The following is a 25,906-nucleotide window of genomic DNA, read 5'->3' as shown; positions in this document are numbered from 1 at the left end:
ACAGAAGCGGCTAGTGTACATTAGGTTTTTCTAATGGCTGGGCAAAATAGAGGGAAAATACTGTTTTCCATAACCCTGGGCCTCTAAGCAGTAGGGTTAATTGCATTCGTTGGTAAAACAGTGTTTTGTGTTCAAAGCCCTGCATAATACTGAAAAGACATGGAGAATGCTTTCACATATTTCTTAAATTTCAACCAAGAAAAACAAATATGGCTCTTTTCTGTCAATATTTTATGTCTCTCTGGGTTTCGTGTTGAACTCCTGTACAGAGTTTCTGTGTGTTATTGATAATGGGGAACTGGACTTGGTGGATTTTAATGTCTTTTTTTCATGTTTATATGGAACATTTTGAAGCAGCAATTAAAATAATTAAGGAGGGTGAAGAAATCTTTAGCATGCAACAAAGATTTCTGCAAAATGTTAATTTCTGTCAAATAAGTGAATATATGCACAGATGCCTCCTGACAGAGGCTGTGATTTCTGAGTGCTTTGCATGCCAAATAACTTGTTTACCCCCTCAATGTTTGCCAAGTTTACTGTCAATTTACAAATAATTTCCATTTTGCTGTTTATTCTGCTGCCTTTTGATGGATATGTCTTCCAGACTTTTATCTTGCATGTAGACAAACTAATTAATATTTTCCCTTCAGGCAAATATTTTTTTCTTAGATCTAAATGTGGGTTAGATTCTTCTTCGTTTCCATATGCTTTGTTCTGTCAATCATTTCTCTTCTATGTTACTAAAAATGTACCTTTGTGGATGTCATTTCTCATGTTTTACAGATTTATTTCACCTACATATATATGAGAATGTGTGGATGTAGAGACATATTTGTTATATATGTGTCCATATATGTTTAAGGTAGAGGCAGTGAAAATACTGACTTCATGTTAAGATTTGGTTTTAGGACTGAATGAAAATACTTTTTGTCTTGCCTGTTGCTGCAGTTTCCCAGGCTTGACCTCATTGTTTGTAGTTGCTGCCGTCCATATGGTATACGTGACATTGAGTACATCTATGCTGCAGTTTCAGGCCTGACTCCTGCAGTCTTTTTGCCCTGCTCCAGCCCTACCAGCCATACACAAAATATGCAGCATGTCAATTTTGATCTTCCTCCTGCCATCCCGGCACAGGCTGCAGTGGTACCGCAGCCGTCCAGGCCCTGCAGGAAGGATGCTCACCCCTGGGCTGCTCCGGCCATGATCCGTGGTCCTTGGTGCCAAAATCTCCTACTGATGCTGCAGTGCGGTCCTAGCCCCAGGAACATCCCTCCTGCAAACGCTTTCATCAATTTTTGGGCACGTTGGAAGGTCTTCAATAGCCAAATATTGTCACATTCAAAGAACAAGATTTCCATATAGCTTCTGCAGCTTCCAAGGAGCTTTCAGGAGATACTGGAAGACACAATGTGGGATATATTTTCTTTTCTTTTTTTTTTTTTTTTTTTTTCTCTTGGAAGCCTGTATGTTAACCACGTTCCGCTGAGAAAAACACAGGTGGTAACCGAGAGCTCAGATATTGTGAACAGATTCTTGCAACTTACCAGTCGTAAAAATATCTCTGCAAAAAATACTCCAAACGACTCTGTTTACAGAATGCTTGGTATTTCCTATATCTGGAAATATTCTCGTTGTGGCTCCATATGTCGCAGCTAGTCTGACAAGATTTCTTTTGAACTGTTTGCAGGTTGCAGTCTGTCTGCAGGGCTGGGTGCTGATGCCTTCAGGTTTTGAGGCCCTGCATTATGGGCATGATTATCTTGTTCACTTTGCAGGCATAGAAAAGCGGAACTGGGATTTAGCAGGATTTGAAGAAACTTCCTAATTATGCCAAGCAGAGAGCTGCCTGAGTCGAATCTCAGCTAGAACCCCAGGTTTTTATTGCTGGGTCTGTTTTAAGCGTATCTCTATAATTTTCTGTGTTTCTGCTTTTGTTTATATCATCGTAGTCAGCGGGACTGGGAGATTTAAAGACGAAATACATTATCTTCACACATCCTCAAAACCTGTCGAGAAAGGAGGAGAAATTAAACAAGGACAAAAACTAGCAGTGAAGTGAAGCTGTTTCCTTTGAGCTGCCTTATTAACCAGTCAAGTACTTGACTGCCACTGTCAGCGAGATTTCTTTAGAGAAAGAGTGGCATTTTGAAAAATACAAATTCACCGCCTGCACAAGCTAATGAGGCCCTTCAGCAATGTTCATTGATAGTGTAAATTCATCATAATACAGTGCTACAAACCATAAATGGGATATGCATACAGGAAATCATCCACTATTAGAAATTTGCCAGACACGAGAAGAAAAAGAAGCCATTGATAAGCAGAAAACTCATCTCAACTGCTCCGTGCTGATGGGTGCGCAGAACATTCGTAATGCCAGATAGTGCCGTGATGGGAACTTATTAAGGTGAATTGAGGTAGCTCATGAAGTATATTTTGCTTCCTTTTGTTCATGTTTTATGGACTCTCTCAGCTGTCTCCCTTACGTTTATGGGTGTCAGGTTAGATAGAGTTTGCCATGTGAGAACTGCCATCAAAGTAAAGGGACAAATGTCTCCAGATAGGTCCCTTTTCTGTGTGTGAACAAATCTGTGTATGCATTCAATAGATTTTTGGTTGCATTTGCAAGCAGTAGCATTACATGCCTCATATTATCTTATGGGCTATGTAATACAGCCCATAATACACACAAATAATAATAATAAAAGTTGGCAGCATCCCAGAAAAAATACGGCTTCCTGTTCTTTTAGATAATTATCAAGCAGTGTTATTTTGCTATCCTTATCAAATAATGAATCTTTCAGCAATGCAATACCTTCAGTATTCCTACTGTTGTTGAAATGTATCATATTAAAAACCTCTGGGGTCATTTGGTCAATACCTTGCCATAACATGATTTGTCTGTTGGCCATTCTACACCATCCTTCTGGTAATGAATGGAGAAATTAATACTTCATGTCACGTTCATAAAATGGCCAGGTCCTGAAGAAAAGTAGCAGTGGAAAAACTTGCTAAAATCTTGAAGGTGGTTGATTTCCAGAGAGACACATGAACAAATGGCTGGACACCACTGAACTACATGAACTAACTCTATGAAATACAGCAGAATGCTATGAAAAGGTTTTGAAACATCTGCATTTATCTCCTGTGGCCTTGATTCAAAATATACAGAGACTGGAGGAAAGCCTACAATGGCTTAGTGTCTGAAAAGTGTCTGGAAAAGGAGAATCCCTACCCTGACTGCCTACTGAGCTGGCTCCCTGCTGCTGAACAAGCCTGCTTGCTGCAGAGCCACTGATGCCTCAACACCAACAAAGGACTTCAACAGAGGGACTTCAGAAGATGTGCATTCTGGTGTCTCTTTCCATGCTGTCTTTGGTTTCACGCATGAAGATGAGGCTGGGGGCATGAACTCTGGTCTTCTGTCCCTGGGGATCTGTTTCCAGCCGTCACCTGCAGCCTTCCCATAAGGTTTACTCAAAACTCAGTTGAACCTGTGGAAAACCCGAAGCCCATGGCCACTTTTTCCCAGTGTCACCTGTTTCATGAGGCTGACATGTATTTGTGTCACCAGCTGTATAAGACATTGAGCAGAGCAGCAGATATTTAAGAAAACATTTCTTCCATTTGCACATAGGAATAATGATGTTCTCTGGAACATTATTGGGAGTAACTGAGCAGAAATCGCAGAATTTGGTGCTTTCCCCCTGTTCCTCTGATGCCTTTCAGACCATCTAGGCAACTCCTCTGCACTGTTCCCCTCCCTTCTCCTGGAGGGGGAATCCTTATGTGCAGCTTTTGCGACTCCCTCTGGTTTCTTTTTTGTGCCTCGTGCATGTTCCCTGTGTTGCAAACTGCTTCAAAGCTGACAGACCGGAGAGATGCTCCTCAGCACTCTCTGACCTCCTGTTCCTCCTCTCCTCTCCTCTGCTCCTACACCACCTCCTTTCTTGTCCCCCTGCCCTCTCTGACTCCCCCTGGCCCTGGTAGACCTACTCTTCTGAACCACTTTTTCTCTCAACTCCTGCCAAAGTCCATATGAGGATCTCCAAAGGGATCTCAGAGCTTGGCTTCTGAAGGGGTGATTTTCAAATAAATCTGGAGTGCACGTTGTTCAATGCGCTGTGCGCTGCAAGAGATGAAACGGAGTTAGATGCTTTTGTTCCTTTTGCCCGCTACTCAAATCCCCAGCTGATAATTATGAACAATAGATGAAAATGTGTTTGGTATATATCATAAGAAGAAATCTTATGGAAACATTAGGCAGCCTATTATTGCAAGGCTCTTGTAAATACTGTTTTGTAAGAAGAACCTATCTAAGATGATGTAAAACTTAATATTCCTATTAACAAGATGTACTATACTATTTCCAATTCATATCAGTGAAAATGCATTTTAAATTACAAAGTACTCCTATTTTATCTGAGCCAATGTTCTGATTCATATGCCTCCTCTTTAATCCTATTTTCATTCAAAGTTTCACAATTCACATCTCCTTTTTCCTACTTTATGTAATATTTTCTGTGTTTTCAAAATGTAATCAAAGCTTGTTAGCTTCTACCCAACCATGTTTCGTTGAATGGGAATATTAATAATACCAGCTATTGATGTCTTTATGTTAAAATTTGATTTATTGAGCAAGTGGCACATAATCTGTGGGGAAAATACCTAGAGATAACACCTTGAGATGATTAATTGTGTTTACAGTGCATTCCTGTAATAATTGTTTACAAGAAAATTTATGCATGAGTTGCTGCCCCAGTTCAAAAGAATAACTCATCAGATTGTCAAGCTCTCTGCTCTTGAGTATTCTAGCTAATTGCTATCTCTGCTAGTTGAGCATCATAAATCCTTCTTCCACGGAGCTGGGAGCAGAATTTTTGGATCATGCTTTTTCATGCAATGAAAACCTTTTCATCCCTGGGAACATCAGTTTTCTCATGCAGGTATAAAAGAGAAGAAAAAAAAAGGAGGGGATGATGGGATGATATCTACAGGAGATGGGGACAAGTTGCCCAGTGACACTGGGTATAACTTTTGCAGTGATCTTATATAATAAAGTGTTAAATTTCCCAGTAATATTACTGGCAATGAACAACATATGAGGATGTAGGCATACACTTCTATATTTGAAAAACATTAAATTCCCAGTTCTGTTGTTCTCTACTTTTGTATTGCTTTCTCCTTTGCAAGTGCTGCAGGGTAGAAATGGTAGGATGGGTTGGAGAATGCTTCCTTTGCTGCCATCTGTGCTTATTACTGATCTAATAACAATTGCACAATTCTCCCTTTTGGAATTATATCTTCCCTTATAAATTCACAGATCTCAACACAACTCTTTTGCACAGCTTCATGCGTTGGGGGTAAGGAGGGGAGTTTGTTCTATTTCCAAATTCCAGGTTTAATTATTTCATAACTAACTTTACTGTAGTTACAGGAGCATTATCCGAGCAATATGTTGCCAGGAAGTAGTTGATAATGTTTAATAATTCCTGATTACATTCCCGTTCCAGTCCATGATCATGATTATACAAATGTTTCTGGTGCTATTTTTCAGTACAAATCCTTCCTTTCATTTTTTTTTTCTTCCTTGTTGACAGTGTATTGGTCAGAATACAAGAGAAACCGACCTATTTGCTAGTTTAATTAAAGATGTCAGTAAAATCCTTAAGGTTTGCCTGGGAAGGAGCAGATTTACTTGCTGCTTTTATGCACACTGTGGGATTTAAACATTTTGAGAATTGCTTTGGTGATTTTTCCCAGGAGATAAAGGGATGGATTAAGTGAAGTAGTTTCTGACTATAATTGGTCTGGTTTAAACACTTAAAAATAACTTTAAGAAATAAGAAAACACAAAACAGGTTTTGAAGTAGGGATTTAACTTTTTTTTTTTTTCTTTTTTTTTTTTTCTTTTTTTTTTTTTCTTCCCAGCTATGTGTTTATTTCAGCTTTGGTATCTCACTGTGGCCTATCAAAGCGTGCTGCACGTAAGGTAGTGGTATATATGTACTTTAGCTGCTCGGAGCAGCAGGCCAGGCAGAGGACAGATGTCTGCAGGAAAAGAAACAAAAGGACTGAAGAAACAGTGGGGGAAGAGAAAAAGGAGATGGGGGCGGGGCGACGGGGAAGGGAGGCTTTCAGCCTTTGGGTAGGTTATTTGCCCTTTCCAAACAAAGTAGGCTGTGTGTGCTTTAAACTTTCCCAATATTTTCAGGCACCCCCAGCAAGCCCAGCTCCATCAAAGGCAAGGCTCCCACCACCTGTTGCTTAGGTGTTTCTGGCACACCGCTTTGGTGGCTGGCACATTGCTGCTGTTCCTTTCAGTTGGTAAATTGAATCAGTTATACACATGGGGCATCGCAGAAAAGCTGTTCTGCCTATTTTCTAGTCAAACACATGGGCTCTTCTTTTTGCCTCCCTTTGTTTCAGGTAGGTGAGCAGCCAATACCAGGGAATCGCTGCCAAATGATTCATGTCGTATTCGTTTAGAAAGACAGAGGTAGTCTTGGCATAAAGCAAAAACTTCAGATGGCTGCACCAAACCTAGCACTGTAGCCCCTTCTACCATCAGGCCTTACGACACCAGCTGCACGGGGCGAATGCAATATAATGCACTGCTGAACAGTTCCAAATAGAAACGTAACAGCTGGACACTTAGGCGAGTGGTTCAAATAGGTGTGGACTACTGTTACACATACAGTAACTACAGTTCATCCAAAGTGAGCAACATGGGAACTCTTAAAGACGAGTAAAAAAACCAACAAGGCATCACAAGCAGGTTTTGATCCAAAGTAGTCACAATAACACAACACACGGAGAAGATTCTGCGGGAAATATTAGACTCGGATCTTGCAAAATATTCTAACCATGCCTATCAAGTAACATTAATAACAGTGTTATTGACAGAGTATTCATTTAAAATCTTTCTGTTGGATACAATTAACATTCAGATGAGAGACAGTTATAGGTACTCAGATGATATATGTGAAAGAAACAATGACTCATCTCTCCAACAGGAACCGCACCAAACCTTGCAGCAGGGAAATCATATTTCTTCCAGCTCCACAAAAATCCCATGGACCCTGAAGAAAGAAATCTGCTTGTTTCCACCAGCAGGATCACAGTGTACTATATCCTTATTCAAGGAGGACATTTCTGTGCAGTTTTTCCAAGTGTTGGGATGACTGCCTTTAGGGCAGGAGTAGGTGGTGTAACAGGGAAGGGCTGAGCTGGGCAGTACAACTCTGGAGCTGGTAGGAGGCTGCTGTGCTCTTCTGCCAGGCTTTTCTTTTAGCCTTCCTGAAGGTCCTTATGATTAAACCTCACATCATCCACGTAAAAGTCAGCAAATGATGGAACCTGTGTACATCAAGGGTGGTAGTGCCCACATCTCCTGCACCTCTGCTGTAAAGCACAGACCAGAGCTGCTCTCCTGTGAACCCCGTGTCTCCCTGCTGTCAGACCAGATTATTTAGTCCCAGATTGGAGGCGAATAGGATGTGGGAAGGATACAATCAGACAGTGATCTGATGAGATTCACAATGTCTCCAGCCAGATATCAGATGAAGCTCAAGGCTTGGATTTGTCTCACCTGCTTTTACCTCTTTAAAAGCTACTCCAGGCCTTCTCTGAATTTGCCAGAGGGAAGTCTGTTTGGTCTTAAAACTGTTCATTCCAACTGGCTTCTGATCCCATGTTTTTAGAAGGCTGAAGTGGTATCTGAATGCAATATTACTAAAGCATCAGTGGAAGTCAGTAGTGTAAGTCTCTTTGCATGTGGCCATGGTGAGCTGGCAGTGAGCTGGCTCAGGAGCCTTTGCATCAGCAAGCCCTCGCTTTCTTCTCTGCATCTGTACCTGCCTGGTACCTGGCTCCCCACCTGACTGGGTTCTGTGCTCTCTTAGAGAACATCTGATCAGACAGAAACTGGCAAAAATTGAGTGCAATTGACTGAGACTCAGAAAGTCTAGTATTATGATAAAACTTTCTACCTTAAGCACACTCCACACCTTAACTGTCTGCTTTGGTAACTCAGAACATAATAACTAATAAGTAGTAAATAACAGATAAGTAAATAACTAATAAGTAGTAAAGCAATAATTAATTGCAATATTGCCTTATAATCTGAACAAAAATTTTCATGAAAAAAGTATAATTCATGAAATGATGCCACAATAAGACGACTTAGGTTTTAAAATGTAGTCATCTCCAACCATGTGGCTTTAAGTCTGTTCTATAATAGTCTATTAGTAGTTTATTTATATTAATTCTGTACTGTATATTTTACATTTTGTAGAAATGCCTAGAGCATGCATATTAAACTGTTAAGAAAATTAATCTGCTTGAGCACTGATAACATTTGTAGAATGAAATCCTCACAATTAGAAAGATATTTGAAGAAACCATGTTAGAAGGTGCTGAAATGTTCTTGAAGAAATGCCACATGTTGCTGTGGGCAGTAATGAAACATTTCCATATAAAGTACTACATAAACATATACAAAATGTAGACATATGTTAACCAATTATGGAGTATGAGAGTGATACTGTAGTGATGAATATTTGCAAGTGTTAATATTATCAAAGCTTAAGGTTATCTCTTGGTCTTGGGCACAATATGTAAATAATTATATCAGAAAATATGGATCTCCAAAGCTACCCAATGTAATATATGTTCAGCACCTCTGAAATACTGCAGGATTTATTGATCTGCAGTATGAGATAGTAAATTCCAGTATATTTATGCTCAGATATCAATGAACATATGGCTTAAGACATGCAAGTTCGAAATGAAGTTATTCACATTACATACACACATGGTTAAGTATTTGTAACTCAGGGAGTGATCAATATGCAAAAGGTGAAGTCAAATATACATTACCCACACTGAAGTAATTTTCTATGCATAGCAGATAGCAGTTGTATCAGCAAACCAGTGAAATTTATCTGTGCATTCATCTATCAAATGTTTCCCGTGTACATGCCCACCTACTATGTAAATAGGTCTGTTTTTCTAAATACCTACCTGTATAAGTGAGAATAACCTACGTATTTCCATAGCCTACTGGACTCAATATAGTATGTCAAAAAAACAACAACAAAAAAAACGTACCTGTAGCAATCTGAGTGGTAATGACTTTGGCTTTGGGACTGTGCTCTTAGTGGTCGTTTGATTTGGCATTTATTCCAAACCTATTCTAGAAAGTTTAAAACCTCATTTTTTTCATTGATGGGTTTTGCATTTGGCATTATGTTAAAAATTCAGTATATTGCTTGTGCTCAGGGGTCTAAAAGCATGGCTCCCAAGTCAGGTGAATTGGTTGAATGTTTCTACTGAGATTCTGTGTTGTTTTCCTAATAAGTATTTTTTGTATACTTTTTTTTTTTTTTTCAAAATATTTGCTCAATTTAAATAACAATCTCTGTACTCAAAAGTGGCAAATCACTTGAGACTTGTTTCTGAACAGTGCTGAGAAATCAGCATGTCTTTAAAGATGTTGCTCCAAGAAAAGAAAAAAAAAAAAAAAGAAAGAATGAAAAAAAAAAAAACACCACAGGAATTATAAGTTTCACAAGCCCTGTAACTTTGAAAAAAAAATAGTTCTTGAAAGGACTCATCACTTATCAGACCAGGCCTTCGAGTTGGTGTGCAGTGAAGCTTTAGAAATTCAAGCAAAAGAGACTTGATGATCATAATCTATTTAATAGAGGGTATTTGTCTGCATCAGAGGATTACATCATGGTTTTCCAGTCTATAAAGACCAGAAATTGAAAAAACAGAGAAATTAGCAATATCATCTCATTGCAGGAGGTCTTATATCCTTTCTGATAACTTTTACCCATCTCTATCTTTTACTAAAGGCTATAGCTGCCCAGTACACTTCTCAGAAATGTGCTGTGTGTTCCGTAGGTACTGGTCAAAAGGAGCTCTCAGTCACGTCCCCTGGTTCTGGATGAGAGCCACTCGTGCACAAAGGGGAAAAGTGCATATGCCAGTGCAGAGTAGATTAATATAAATTATAAAAGGCAAGATAGTGTTAATTTCCATTTCATAGATAGCTTAGTGCTATTTAGTTATCAATCTGATTATTCAATATAGATTTTGTACTACTAAGATACGGTATTTATGTACTGAGTCGATGTCATATAAGCCTAATGCTTAAAGCAAAGCAGTATTTCTGCCACAGTGCTATCAAAAACCACAGCCCGTGAGCTGTCTGCAGAGTGTGGAATACATACGGCATTTGGGAGAAAGGAATTGATGCTGACAGCATTGTTTGATCTAAATTTCAAAGGGAAAATTGAAACCATACTTGGGGTGCAAAGAGGTTCTGTAAACAGAATAATCCACACCGTGTCATTCTCCTCCAAACCCGATTCCCACGTGAGATCACAAGGCCAGCTAGTAGATTTGGTGACTCAGTCAGCGAGTTATCTCATGTAAATGCTGTGGGAGCTGCTGAGATGAGCCCCTGCTCCCAGGCACCAGCAGGTCTCTAGCGCCAGTAGCCCTCCTGCAGCCACATCTATGCTGGATCGAAGGGGTGTTTCTTTTTAGTCAATACACAACTTACCCATCAATATTGATAACATGTCAGTGATTAGCTGTGCATTCAAATTTCACTAAATACAGTGAGTAGAAGCTCTCTTGCAAAGTGTTGTGCATGGTGCATGAATGGATTTGGGAAGGGGATGCATTAAGATTTGCAAACAAATAATCAGACAAGTGTATATTTCTAGCTATGCTTCTTTTCAGAATCCCATTGCCTTTTCAGAAAGGAGTTAGTGCTCATGATGAGTCTCTCTTCACTAGCTCTTTATTAGAATTGGGCTAATCAGGTCAGGTAGAATGAAAATGAATCAGAACCTCCAGCTGAAGATCAGGTGAATCCATTTTTCCTCTTGAAAATTGCATTTCCTTTCTCTTCTCTCTCTCTCTAACTAAAATTGTCAAAGTTTTGTCACCCAAAAGAGAATGCATGTGAAAACACATGGTTGTATTGTGACAGTTAGGGGAAGGTCTGCAATCAATATCAACATTTAAGGGGATTTGAGGATGCTCCTCGAGATGCCAAGGGGGTACCCTTTCCAGCTCACTTTGGTTCTTGGCTCTTAATTTCCTCACTCTTATTTCCTTCCACTTGACCATCATTTTTATCTCTTCAGTTTAGGTTTGTTTTGCTTTGATTTTTAATCATTGTGTTCATTTGTCAGAGGGGCAGCCGGTGCTTTATTGCAGGGAGTTACATTTTAGTATTTGATCAGTCCCACTGATTATTAGTTATGGTAGCAAAATATGACCTGAACCTGGGAGACCTGTTAGCAGAGTAAAAGCCATTTTGTATTTGTATATGTTTTTACAAGGAGTGTGTAAGCACTTTTATTTCCAGTGTCAGCAGCATGTGGCCCTTCATGCTGTCCTAGGCTGTGGCTGCTCAGCAAGAAGGAGGAGGAGGTGAAGCAGGCAGAAATCCCCTGCATACATTTGCTAACTGAATATTATAAGATGTTTTGGAAGTGCAACAAGTGTACTTAAATGCCCTCTTACATTCACCAAACATTAGCACATTCTATAGCAAAACAAAGTGCACAGGCAGACCAAGTCACACATTAAAGGGGAGTGGGGAAGAAAATCTCAGTGAAGGTTAACTTAAATCAGCCTTCAGATGTGAGTCAGAGCCTCTAAGCTCTGCTTGTAAAAGCCTCAAACATTGGCCTCATAGCATCCTTTAAACGGTCAGTTTTAAGAACTATCAATATCTATACAAGAAAAGAATTTTTTAAAACCTGACTGAGATTTTTGAAGATTTAACTTAGAAAAAGTCAGTTTTGGAAGATTTAAAGAGACTTTAACCCCTTAGAGTAGGCATAGGTTGCATTTGTTAGAAGGACTTCTGAACACAAAGACCGTAGTACAGTCAGAGAAACCCCTTACATCCTCTTTTAAGCAGAAAAGGATCTTTATCATTGTTCTTTGTGGGCACTCACAGAATCTGAATATTCAAGTTTAAAAGAATACACATGTGCTAGCTAACATTTAGCCCTACATGGATAATAGATGGCTTGGTTTCAGAAGAGATTTGTGCATCCTCATCAGTATTTCACTGTAAAATCTTGTGATCAGATTAAAGTAGCAAAAGGATAAAGCTTAAAGGAGCTCGTTATTATGAGGTCTCATCTGGTTAACTAAATAATGCAAGTGGGTATTTCTGGAGAGATTTTCCTGTTTGGGATTGGAAGGATTGCTGACTTAGTGTCCTGTTGTTACAATTCTGGTAAAAAACACATGCTGGCCTTGTCAGGAAAGCAGGACCAAGATGACCACTTAGTAGTTTAGGAGTTTGTGCTTTCCTGGTTATGTATGTGCTCTGGTTTGAGAGACCGACTAAATACTGTGTCATTTTTAAATAAATAATCTTTGTCCTACAACCAACCCTTTTAATAAATATATAAATAAAAATACGTACTTTAAATGAGAGAAAAATGGATCTCCATTAAATGATGGTGGGATGCTAGGAGAGATTTGGACAAGCTGCACTCGTGCTGAACTCAGAGGCTTCAGGGGTACACCCAGAGCCTTGTACCATTCCCATTTCTGCTGTTTGAACCATATCACAGTGTTGGCAGTGATGGCAGAAGTCTCCCCAGGACCATGAATGTTCTGCACTGGAAACAGCAAACTCCGTTCTGAGTCACCTGGTGGCTTGGCATGACCAACAAGCTTCTGTACCAGAGCAGCTTTCAGACCTCACCCACCTTGTGCAGCTCTGGTGACCAAGAATTGTAGCACCAAAATGAAGCTTTTTGGTTGTTTTGGTATTTGTTTTAATGTAATTCAGATTCCACTGAAGCAGACACAAATCTGGATCTAGCTCACCTTATTTAAAAAGTGTTGAGTGCCAGAGCACATTGTGGCTGCCCATATGCTAGAAAATCAGGCTACTGGGGTTGTTTCCATCTTTGATGCTCAGTTTTCAGCGCTCACAGGACAGCATTTTGAGGTTCCTCAAAGGACAGATTACATTTTCTGTCTCATAGCAGTGATGTGAATTCACATTTCTTGATGTTTGAAGCATTTCTAGCTCCTTAAGTGGTGTTCTGTGGAATACAAATTATTGACAAGTTCTGCAGTTATGCTGCTTCTGCTGTCAGTGTATAACAGTATGATGCTGCATTGTTTCTGACCTTAGTCTGTCTTCTTGTAATCTGGAGACTGCTTCACAAGTTTGCAAAAAAACAAGCAGAGACACCCTGTTTGTGCTGCTATTGATCCCCTGCTTGATGCCAGCTAGGTTTAACTGAGCTGTATAAAACAAACCTCTTCAGAGCAAAATCTGACACACATATGAAATATAGGTCTGTTTCTTCATGTGATACTCAGGCTTCTTCTTTTATTTTCATGTCTTTGTTGTTGTTGTTGTTGTTGTTCCTTAACAATGCTACTGTATTTTAAGAAAGTACCGCATTTGGTCTTGGCACTGCCCTGAGTAATGCTTCTTCTGAACAATTGGGTAATTGGGTAATGTGACAGAAATTTAAGAATCAAATAGTAAAAGAGAAAGTAAAATAGAAAAAGTAAATTTGGGGTCATTCTGTTGACTTTATGGGGCTTTGGACCAGGTTTGATATGTTCCTGCAATAGGATGCTGTCGGATGCCTTGTCAAACCTTTGGAAAGGTTACTCTATCAAATAACCTGCAGCAGATCCTCAGTGACAGGGATGCCAGCACACTAAAATGGTCAGAAATCACCAAATAGTTTCATAAAAAAGAGTCTTCAGAAAATAATAGCTTTTTATTCCTCCTGCAGCAGGCCTGCACTGGGTTCTGTGCTGGTGCAATTTTATTGACTTCAGTAAAACCTGAAGCTTGTGTGAGACCCCTGTGCACTTCAGTCTCTGTGTCAACTTCTTCTCTACATCCTTGGCCTCCGAAAGAGTGAACAATGGAATTTTCAAACCTGCATAAGCCATCTTTATATTTTTTCTCTTCCCTTTATATTAATTATACAGAGTTAGATCTCTTGCAATATAAATACCCCAACTGCAAAAATTAGAGCATGGTAACAAGAATGCTGTAAGAGTACTTTTATGCAAAAACAATAATAGAATTTTACAAATGCTTATTGACCTTCTAGAGAGTCTGTTGTGGTACTCTTCAGCATGCTTTGAAGTGCAGCAAACATTTTCCTATTTGACCAGCTCCTGGTAGGGTTTCCATGCTCGGCACTCAGTGGAGCAGCAGACCTGATACACAGAGCTGTGTACTCCAGTACATCACTTTAAACCAAGCCTTTACCATCTGTTTCAACCTCTAATTACAAATGCAAAATAACACAATTCACAATTGCATCATAAAAAAGTAAAATATAAGTGATTTAAATGCATGTGTGTGTTCCTTATGCAAGGCAGCATTCATCTGTTATGTTTCACTATCTTTTAGAAACAACTCCAGGGTGAAATCCCTCTTTGTGGAGGGAAGAAAAATGATTTCATTGTAAGAAGGCGTTTTTTAAAAGGTATGTTTATGGGTTATTGTTACACTTTATATATTTATCTCTCTCTGAGACCTCCTTCTTTTGCCAAAGTAGCAGTACTCATGTCATGGGTGATGGATGGTCTATCCAGAGTGGTCTGCCATCCTTGAACGCACGTGTGATTGCTTGGGTTGGGGGTTCCTCTAGCCAAGCATGCTCACTCCTGCCTTCCTACAGAAGCAGGCACGTGGTACTGCTGCTTTCCCTACTCTTATAGATCTGTATTTATTTCTATCATTACATTTTTTATTTTCAATCTATAGATGGAAAAATCTGTTAGTTCCAGCCTGTTCATCTCCTTCCTAGGGCAAAGACATCAGTCATTTTAAAGACAGCCTTTAGCTATTCTCTCTCATGAGCTTTTTCCAGGTCTGCCATCCCAGGAGACAACATTGTGAGGCTGCAGAGAAACATATATAGTTAAAACTTAACTTCCTTTAAAAAATGACATTCATTTAATTGTTTTGTGTTTAAGATATTTGTGAAATTCCCTTCATCAGCCATGTTTCTTGGTCTTGACAAAGCATCTTGTGATTTCTCAATACCTTTTTTTGCCACTGAGATACCCCAGCTGAAGCTCGCACACTTTCTACACCTTTCACTCTCCTCCATCCACTACTCTGTCTCAAATAGAGACGACACCTCAACCTGGGAGATGAGCAAACTGAAAGAGCTTCCCAGGGAGAAACAAATGATTCCTGGGAAGATAATGGGGAGCATCAGGGTGGCTTTCTGTGCTCAGGTCTGCTGGAACCCAACAGATGTTTTAAATGTAGAGGAGACTGGGAACTTCTGAACCCTGCAACATTTGGAGCCTTTCTGGATAAAAAAATACAAACCTTTCCATGTACCAAGCCTTACCACGTGGCATGTATAGCATACATCCTCTCAGCCTACCCACAGCCCTCTGTCCTGGGCTTTGTCCTCCTCTCCTCATCAGCATACTTAAAATAAGGGTCTAGCATATCAAGGGACTGAGCTTCATGGATTTAAAATGAAAGCTGAAGAATTTGTTTTCACTCTAATGTGAAAGGAACAATTAGCGAGGGCACACACCCTTCCCATCAATGGGGGACTTTTCAATTGCTTTGAAAGGCTTTGGATCAGGGTCTAAAAGAGCAAAGACCTACTCCTAACAAAGATGCTTGAATAGGGACGGAAAGCTGTTAATGCAGAACTAGATGCTGACACAAAATGATCAGCACACACGTTGCCTTCACTTAGTCTGTGCCATAGAGGCCAGGTGATGATTTTGTAACTGAGGGGTCTTGGGAGATAACTAGTGGTTATTGTCACACTTGGTGTTTATTGCTGATTCATCTTGAAATGCAACTTGTTTATTTGATCTCATGGCCAACACTTGGGAGAGTCTCATTTGTTTCAGCTGCAATCAGCTGTGGGAATGGGGAGAGGGAAACATCTCCTGCTGGGGAGCAGCAGGAACGGATCCAAGGGGTAGCAGGCTGGGCTGAGTGTGGTTTGGGTGAGTGTGGGGCAATGGGGCTCTGCTGGTCCTTGTCTGAGGGCTAGGAAAGGTGGAGATGTTTTGTGTGCTCAGCAATATCTAACAACATGTTGTGTTGTTTGTTTGTTTTGTTGGTTTTTTACTCTAAGGCCAAGTAGTTACTTTTAGAAAATATTTCTGTTCCCAGTAACTATCAAAATTTAGTTCTTTCATGCGCAAGTGTGGCTCTGCAGAGAAAGTTGTATCTTGAAGACCCCAATGTTGTTGCTGAAATGGGGGAAAGAGCAGGCGACTTTTAACAGAAAAACAGCAACTTCTATTTTTAATTGGGGGAGTGGGAGGGGGGACAACCTTTCAGGGGTATTAGAAACAGTAATGCTAATGTGACCGGCACCCAGAATCTTTATGATGGTATTGGATTGCACCCGGTTTAAACTCAGTTGAGGCTGTGAGATACCAAGAAGGGGTTGAGGAGTTACTGCTACTTGGGAGTTTTTTACAGGTTTTCATGTTGTCTGTTCTAATAATTGCTAGCATGTTGACAAATTTGGCTATTCATAACCATTTTGGACTTGTCTATTTCTGTTTTGCTCTCCTTCTAGTCAGCTGTAATTTTATTTTCCTAAACAAGCTGTTCTACAACGTTATGCTTATGTGGATTTAAAAAAAAAAAAAAAAAAAAAAAGCTTTGTAATTGAACTCTTTCTTTTTTCCTACATATAATTTGTTCACAAACTCATGGAATATTCCTGCTAACAAAAATAAGAAATCCACCCATATTATGAATTGGTTTCATCTGAAGAATATATGGTTTTAGATGCACTAAGATTAAATTATTTGGCACTAAGAGGTTTTGGTCCATTCCCTCTGGAATGACAAAGTCCTGATGAAATAATTGCTAAAAGGAATTGATTTTAAAATAACATGACCTGTGCTTGAAAAAAATTGGCCTCGGATAGTCCAGTAAGTTGCTTTTTCCCAGGCTTGCTTATTGTTTTATTTAAAAGCTCATTTAGACTAGACCCATTAACTGGTCATATTCACTAATTATGAGCTTGTCTTTTCTTTGGCTTATAAAGGCTTTGGATTGAGGTCAAAAAGAAAAGGGATGTAGTAGGCAATTTTAAATTGCCAATTTTTCTCATTCTAATATCAGTTTTGTTTGGCATGTTTGCATTATGCAAATGAAACTGTGGTCCCAGAGCCTGAAACCTTCTAAAAATGGTGCGAGCTGAAAAGTGGGACCATTGCCTACTGCTGCTGGGAGTGGTTCACTCATGGGCAGAGCACTAATCCTTCCCTGCCTGTAGAAGGGGATGTTCCTAGGCCTGCGATCATGTGTCTCGGTGGTGCATCATCCCGACACCTTGCTGTCACCATCGAGCTGGAAGGTCCCCTACCCGCTGCTCATCTGTCTGCTTTGGGATGCTGAGATCCTGGTTTCCAGCTGAGAAGATATTCTACCTTGTATTTCCTGGTCGATCTCTCCTGATAATTCCTATGTGGCACTGCTCCAGATATCTTAAAGCAGTAACTTTGTATTAATGCATTTACACCTCAACAATCTGCAGCACGCATTGTGTTCAATTCACAGTTTTTGTCCAGAAATGAAGTCTTGGATATCTCCTGTTGGTCATTTGGAATCTTCTGTAGCCCTGATGCATGGCAGGGGGTCCCCCCCATGTATAGGGTGGGCTCTGCCTTGAGACACAGCCCACTTCTTCTGTTGATGCTGAGCAATTCGATAGCATTTACTGAAGTGAGATTACTCCCGTCGTGAAAAGTTCAGTGGTTACTTTGTAGTTGCTAATTGGATAAAAATATTTTTATTAACTTTGAACACCAGCCACTATTTTTTTTTGTATATATATTTTCACTCTACTTCTCAAAACATCCCAGAAATCATTAGGTTTTTCAACCAATCATTGTGTGAAATATTTTCTAGCATTACATCTTTTCATTTTTTTCCTCAACCTAAAAGCGCCATTTATGTTACTTGGAGAACACTGCTGCCTACTAGAATGTGAAAATAGGTTTCATTCAATTAATGAACTGGAAACAGGAAGACATTACATAGTAAATGAGGTTTACATATGATAATGTTGGATTTGTCATGTAAAAGATTGCTTCCTTTCAGCTCCCTGAAAGGACTAAATTTTGCTTTTGTACAGATTGTACAATGCTAATAAAAAGAGAAGACTGTATGGAAAGCATAACAATAAACTAAATCTATAATTCTAATGAGGAGAAAAAAGACAATGGTATTTTAATACACATGTAGATCGGAATTAGGTGGTGGCATTGAAGGCTAGAGGCTCAGTCGCAGCTTTGTGACAGACTCCATACGTAGCACAGCACATCTGCACGGTGCCTTGCACCATGTCCCCATGCACTTTGACTGGGATGGGTATGGAGGAGGAGTTAAGGCATCATCTGTTCCTTGCCGATTTTGGTCCCATTTCAGTGAGACTAAATGATGCCTGTTGACCAGAAACCAAGGAGTTTCTTTCCAACTCTATCTGAAAGCTGTCTTCCTGCACAGGTCGCACCAGGGAAGGAGAGGTGGAGCACTGTGTTTTGTGGTACTATAACTCTTTTTCTTCAGTCATGTATTAGTCATACCCTTTTTGATCTAGCTGATAAAACTCAGGTAACAAACAATAAATATTCTCCACTTGGTTCAGTGTCACCACCCGTGATGATCCGATCATAAGTCTTACAGAATATTGTTTTTGTTTTTAAGTTTTTATCATAGAAAGTGACATTGCAGAACCTTGGCACTCTCTAATATGGAAGCCTTTAGCCCTCATTGCAGTAGAAATATTCAAAACATGATTTGGGGATAGAAAACATAGGAATTCAATGGGAAATAAAATCTGAAAAGAAACCTGAAAAGATCCGTGACTTTTCAGATGGGTCTCATTGCTCTCTATGCCCATACCTGCTTTTTCTGAATGCATGTTGGAATTGTTTCTGGCTTTTTATGCATGTTTTATCCAGTGTGGTAGCTGGATAAGTTTGAGGTATCAGTGACTGTGGTCTTTTTTTTTGGTCTTTCTGTGCCAAGCCTGCCTGCCTTCCATCTAGAGGGAGAGAAGCTTGCCCATGTTCTTCTGTGTGTCCGCATGCTGTGGAAATTGTCTTCAAACCTTAGAACAAATGTACTAACTCTCTTTGCCAAAAATAAACTCGGTCTCTGACTTTTCTTATAGAAGACATCAAACACAGTTAATCAGCATGATTGCAACAGTAGACTTTCACCAACTGCAAGGCTGTTAATTATCTCTCCCCCTAATTTTCTCTTTATTAAACTAAAGTGCATCATCCTATTCCCATGAGTCATGCTTCAGCCCTGACCATTCTTGTTGTTCTCCATTGGACTTTTAAGATTTTTATTTTTTTTTTTAAGTATAAGCTCAAGACTGGACACATTATTACAGCTGAGACCTCACTGTATTGATGCTCTTGTTAATAAGTCCCTGAAATTACCTTTTTGGAACAGTTTAATTCCTTTGTTTGATGCTGAGCTCGTAGGCAACTATAACTTTGAAATTCTTGTCTGTAATACAGCTCCCTTACTAGCTATTTCCCATTTGCATTTGATTTCTCCTCTATAAGTGTAACACTTTACTCTTGGCTTTATTGAATTTCATCTTAATTTCAGACCATCACTCCAAACTGTTAATATCTTCCTGGATTTTGATCCAGACCTCCCAAGGGTTCCCACCATCCTAGCTCCTCAACATTGCAAATTTTATAAATGTAATCTCTTTCCCTTTAACTGAGTCATTATGAAAATATTGAACACAGCTGGAGCAAGGACAGATCCCTGAGGAATCTCACCTGAAATTTCCTCCTGATTTGACAGTGAACCATTGATAACTGCTGTTTGAGAGCAGTTTCTCAGCCCATTGTTCACTCACCTTATGGTAATTTTATCTAGTTCTAGACCATATTTTCTTAGTTTTATTATAAGGACGTCATGTGAAACAGTATCAGAAAGCTTACTAATAACAAGATGTATCGCATCTACTATGTCTCCCTTATCCACAAGGCCAGTTATCCTGTCAAAGAGGGAAATTAAATTGGAGAGCTCTGTGTGCATGCGACTTTTTTTTTTTAATCAAGCCATTTGAGTTATGACCCCTGTAATATTAGATAAATTTTTCAGAAATAACAAACATGCTGGCTTTCTCTAGGCTACCACTATAAGACAGTTTGCTTCTTTTTAAATAACCTGGTGATATGAAATTAAGAATAATGGTTTGAAAGCCCCAAGCCGTTATCTGACTGTTACCAAAGACAAAAATTAGGGTGGGAGCAACAAGCCTTCCCCCATAATAGTGTTTTCTTCATTTCAAGCTGATCAGTAGGAAGTGGATTTAGAAGTGCTTTAAATTATTTCACATCATTTACTGGTAATCTAACCAGCATGTACTGCATGTACACTAAGTGCTGATTTTTTTAAAGCATAAGAGGAAGAGCAAAAGAACTTTTTATTCTAAGTCATTCTGTAATTTACACATTTTTGTATCAACCCACTTACTAGTGCCATACATAAGTGTTTCCTCTGAACAGATTTAATTTTTAATTTTCCTGAATCAGTGTTAACCAGGAAAAAGGTAATTGTTGTCAAGAGTATTCAAACTGTCAGAATATCATTCAATCTAAAAGCTGTTAGAATCTGTGCAAAAGTAATTACTGAAACTCTATTCAACTGTAATAATAACCTGCCACTGATGACAGCAATTACTGGGGAAAGTGTAATAGAAATCAAAGGCGCATTTTTCTCTGACAAGTACATTTCTAACTAAGGTTTACATTGGCTGAATAGTGTTGACAATGATGATGTGCTGTATCACTCTTAATCACGGTTGGCATGATGTTACAGTTTGAACTGCTCACTGTTAGAGGGGGACTAATTGCGTGTTTCATTTGACACTGTCCATGCTTTCTGTACATAGGAATATATATTATAGATGAGCAGGGTTTAAGTGTTGTGCCTCATTGCATGACTCACATCCTTTTTAAGTGTAGGTTATAAGTACTTTTGCATTTAACATAAAGGCTCCAATTAGAATCGGGATGAACCAGTTAGGTCAACTTCTAGTATGTACAAAACAGAGGGATGGGAAGGAGCAAAGTGGCAAGAGTCAGCCCAGCTAACGGGGGTCGTGCGCAGCCCTGCTTCTGGATCCCCCTCCCCAGGAGCTGTAGCTTTCTGATCAAATAGACTTGAGAAGATGGCTTGGTGCTTCGAGTCGGTAAGGAGTCACTGAAGCAAGGAGTCTGACAATAGTGTAGTAATATTTCCCCTCTTATGGTCGTATCCAATTGTCAGTGCTTCCCTTCAACTCGAATGAAATCTGAGGCGTATGTTGGCACACACAGGTGCCAGGAGGAATGACTCCCCTGCTTTGGTGAACCTGCCAGAAGGTCTATATAATTATGCATTATTTTGTGAGGGAGGAAGGAAGGACATCCCTCTTGACGGCGTTTATTCCTCTGATAATTATGCCAATTTTTTCACCTACAGATGAGGAGCTTCCTCCAGATTTTTTCCCTATTGTGAGCACCTCCTAAGACCAGAGCCATTTCAGAATAATCCATCCCCCAAGCTTCATTTCAATACCCCTACCACATGCCTCCCAGAATAGCCCCCCTTCAGAGAAGAAGCTCAGGAGAACTGTGCCTTGGGAGCAGTGATGGGGCAGCTGCATGGAGTACCACGTGTGTTGGTCCCATCCAGGTGTTCTCAATACCCAAAATGTGCATAAGCATTACACCAAATTTTAGCAGTTTTTTGCTGCCTTCATGCTCATCAGAGTAACTTTAAGGACTGAAGATGTCCAGCTCTGGAGCAAAGCTAATGAGAGCAGTTTTGGAACAGGCTGATGGTCAGGCTTCCATGCAAGAAATCAGGTCTGTTGGTTTTTATAGAGTGGAAGAAATGCAGATAACTGGATGACATTGTGCAATTAATTGCATCTCTCTTGTGAGGGTTGTTTTGTCCTTCATATATTTCCACAGTCCATAAACCCATGTTCCCTGCAAAGGCTGATGCTCCATTTACGTCGTAGGCAGAGCCAGATATCTCAACCACCAAAACTGTGTAGGAAAAGGCAGTGCAGAATTCAGGTGGAGGGCAGGAAGATAGAGAAATGTATTCTCTTAGGCCACCAAATGGGCTAAATTCGTTAAAATTAATCCAATCTGCCTGCAGAACCTTTTTATGCTTCCAGGAGGCTTTTCAGAGTGGATTTTAGGTGGTACCACATCGCAATAAAATCACTGACCGTTCCTGCAATCCCATTTCCTTAAGATATTTCTGAGCATTCACAAAGCTCTTGCATGCACTTTAATGTGTGCGTGTGTGTAGTCCCGGGAGGCTCCCAGGATGATGGTGTGGACTTAAGCACATGCCTAACTGCTCATCGAATCAGGGCCCTGCCTGGCTCCAGATAGGGAACTGCCAGGAGGAGTTCATTGTATCGTTCTACTTATTGCACTAATTGCCTGTTTATGTTTTCTGACAGCCAACACTACCCAATAATTTTTATAAACAGAGGCTTTTTCACAAAATCTACTAAATAAAAGTCACAGCTCCCGAAAACAGAAATGATTTTAAAGGAAACTTGATATTTTCCCTTCTGATTTCCCTATTGATGTTTAACAGTTGCATGAGTTGGGTCCCTGGTGTTCAGTTAACATGTGGCTCTCTTTTATTATAACATAACAATAATGCAATTCAACTGCAAACATGTGTTAAAACACTTCTAGATTTTGTGCACACCTTATTAATTATACTAACTACAAAATGATGGGGTCTTTGACAATCGTCTCTATAAACTCTTTGGGTTGCTGAAATGATGGACTACCTGAATGAAGGTAGTGCTTTTCTGGTTTATTGAGCAGTTGCAGGCAGGCATTTGTGTAACTAGGTGACGGGTGTATTTGTGAGCAGTTGCACTTCATTCCTTAGTTGAATTAAAAGACAAGAGAGTGATTAAAAACAAAACCACCCCAGGACTTCGTCCCTGATATGGGCTTTCTGTCTAAGAGAAGAATGGCAGGAGCTGTGCCTGAGCTGCAGGGTGGAAGAGCCCATGCAGGGTCTGTGCTCTTTGCTAGTTGTGGATGCTGGATTTTCCTCTGGAGGGCTGCAACCACAGCTGGTGAGTCTGGGCAGGTATCTGTGTGATTTGCAGGTTTAACTGTGTGAAACATATATATACTGAACTATCAAAAGTATTGTGAGTTTTCCCACTATATCCATGAAAATTGGGAATTTAGGGACATCATTGCTACTGATGGATTTTCCTTTACCCATTTACACGTGGGTTTACTCCCCTGGATTAGGATTTTGACTTAAAAAGAAAAGGCAAGTTACTTGCCTTCTTTTCTTTGTCCTTAAAAGCCAATATTTTAGAGCTTTGCTCTGAAAACCTGAGGACCGTAACTTTTTAAAAGCAAGAGAGCTGAGATTAATGAATATCATATAAATAACACCGTCTCAGGAGAGCTGAGACTTTAAGAAAAATACTAATGATTACAACTTTGATGAAATTATCAAGGCTGAAAATCCAGTGTGCATGGTAGAAAACTGAAAAGTGTAAGGTACAAGGCTTTTTTGAAAACAGCAGACTTGAGACACCACGTTTTAAAACCAAAGCTCTTCCACTCTTTCTGCCTCTGTTCCAGCTCTACTCAAACATTCCCTGTCTGGAGCTTGTATCCCTCTGGTCTCATACAAGGGGGGGGGAAACCAGGAAAACAGAGGAGCTACTTCCAGAATTTACCTTCTTTAATGGTAAAATTTCTTTCTAAATTTGCACATGTGGCCCTAAATGCCTCTTCAGTTACCATCACTTAGGACTCTGACTTCTTGTGTTTTACATTTCTTTCCCAAGCTTTTATTTATTTATTTATTTATTTTAATATTATTTCATCTGTTATGTAAGAATTTCAGTCTCGTGGTGAAGTGTTGCTACTTGCTGAATTCACTGACGCCAGCTGAGGTTGCACAAGCGACCCTTGTTCCAGGTCTATCACATGGACACACATTTAGCACGCACTGCTGAGATTTCTTATCTAAGCTAAGGCCCAGAGCTGCTATCAACTTGTGCTTTTGCACTAATACCTAGTAATGCTATGCTAGTTTACCCAGGCTGAAAATCTGCTCAAAATAACAAACGATGGAGACTTGTTATTGGAAACCTTCTCTAGAGTCTTCTCATTACTGTAGTAGACTGAAGAGGAACAAAACAAACAAACAAATGGCAATGAAACAGAGTAAAAATGCCTATTTTATGATTAGGCTCCAGGTGATCTAGAGCAAACCATCTCCAATGGAAATGAGATAAGCTGCCCTTTGACTACATCATGCTAATGCCAACAGCCCATTTTCCCTTCTTAAATATTTCACTTACTCTGCATATTGGAGTTAGCCCTGGAGCTTTAGTTTCTCTTTCTGCAATGACACTCAATCTTTGATAATTTTGCTTTCTACCAAGTGTACGTTTAGTCACATCGAACACCTAATAAGCTGGAGTACCTGGATTAAAGATGCACCATTACCATCGTATCCTGGCGTGACCACCTCAGACAATCACAGAGAAAATGCTCTCCAGGCCAGTGATGAGATTTTGACGTGTGGCAGTAAGGACAACATCTGCTTTGCATATTTCTACTTGCCTACATAATCATGCATAGCTTTCTATTGTTCCAGGAGTTACTCAAGCATATAATAGAGTTTCGATGAGTTCAAACCTCCTGTTTTAGATGGTGTTTTAGTGAGTTGTTTTTCTGCCTCAGCATGGATTAGTTTTTTGTTGTTTGTTTGTTTTTTTTTCTTTTTTTTTTACTAGCCCTGTCAGATCCAGAGAAGTACATGGAGAGAGTGTGAAGGAGACCACAGGCTGTAAATATTGAGTGCAAGGCTGTGCCACAAATTTAGAAGTGTAGGAGGACAAAAATAATACGCGAATTGTGCTCATGATACCTGTTCAGTCACCTCTGTTTGTGGTCACATAATGAACCATGGGCAGAGGAGCTGGACTAAAGGAGTCTCTCTCTCAAGCCATGTGCTCTGTTCCCTCTGTCTTGTGCAGTTTCTGTTGTAATAATCTAAGAAAAAAAAAAATATTGAAAATAATTCTTTCTGGGCCTATGTTGCAGTAAATAATTTCAGTTTAAGCATGCAAATGATTGACTCGTGAAATAGGAATGGGTGCACAGCATCAGTGCCTGTGAGAGGCAATGCCCTCCAGGGCTGGCTGCCACCACCTTCCTGCTGCCTGTGCACTCTGCTCCTAGCCCCTTCCAGCCAGCTTGGCTCGAACTGTTTGAATTTCTGGTCCCAGCTATCCCGGCTGATTTATTTATTTATTTATTGCCTGGAGAGAATTAAAGTGCTCATTTGAACTGCTTTTCCAACAGATCAGTTCAAAACCTCCAGCAAGAGGGTTTTAATGAGCAGCTGGGGGAGCAACTTCTTCCTGGCACAGGCAGCTCCTAGAGAGGATATCTGTGCATATCCTTAAGACATTTTAAGAGAGCGAACAAGTTTATATCTTTAAATCATATTAAAAGTGACTTCAGGTATTGCACTTCTCTAAGTCATTTGATTCCTTAGGACGGCATGGTGCCCACATCTGCCATTAGCACATCCCTTTAATGATCAAGGCTGGACTGTTCAAACGAGCTTAAGCAAGTTAGCACTCAAATCCCGTGGGTAGCCAGCAGGACAGATTTGAACACATCAGTCCTGCTTCTTAATTAGATCCCAAAATCTCAAAGTAAAAATCAAGTGATGCTTTAAACAATTCTTGTGTAATTGCTGTCTTAGTTATTTTTTCCTAAGGATTTTCAACCTTGTTTCAGAAGATTACATCAGTAGTGCACTTAA

The 25,906-nt window shown here is 39.8% G+C and overlaps 1 long non-coding RNA gene across 11 annotated transcripts in view; it reads left to right on the top strand.

The window, feature by feature from the left end:
• Positions 1–25,906, top strand: part of LOC311443965 — a 114,664-nt gene that overhangs the window by 76,454 nt on the left and 12,304 nt on the right. The window contains exons 4-6 of one of the 11 annotated variants that reach the window (XR_014697591.1): positions 5,932–5,992; positions 6,215–6,327; positions 6,430–8,337. The exons of 8 other annotated variants lie outside the window; for them this stretch is intronic. This is a non-coding gene — a long non-coding RNA (uncharacterized lncRNA). Of the gene's footprint in view, positions 1–948; positions 1,736–5,931; positions 5,993–6,214; positions 6,328–6,429; positions 8,338–14,440; positions 14,517–25,906 lie in introns of those variants that run through there. 2 more of the 11 variants (XR_014697582.1, XR_014697592.1) reach the window with 2 other exon arrangements.

Source organism: Aythya ferina (assembly GCF_964211825.1).
Source record: "Aythya ferina genome assembly, chromosome: 13".
Taxonomy (NCBI): Eukaryota; Metazoa; Chordata; class Aves; order Anseriformes; family Anatidae; genus Aythya; species Aythya ferina.
The sequence above is the reverse complement of the archived record's forward strand: the minus strand, read 5'-3'. Positions and strand labels throughout refer to the sequence as shown.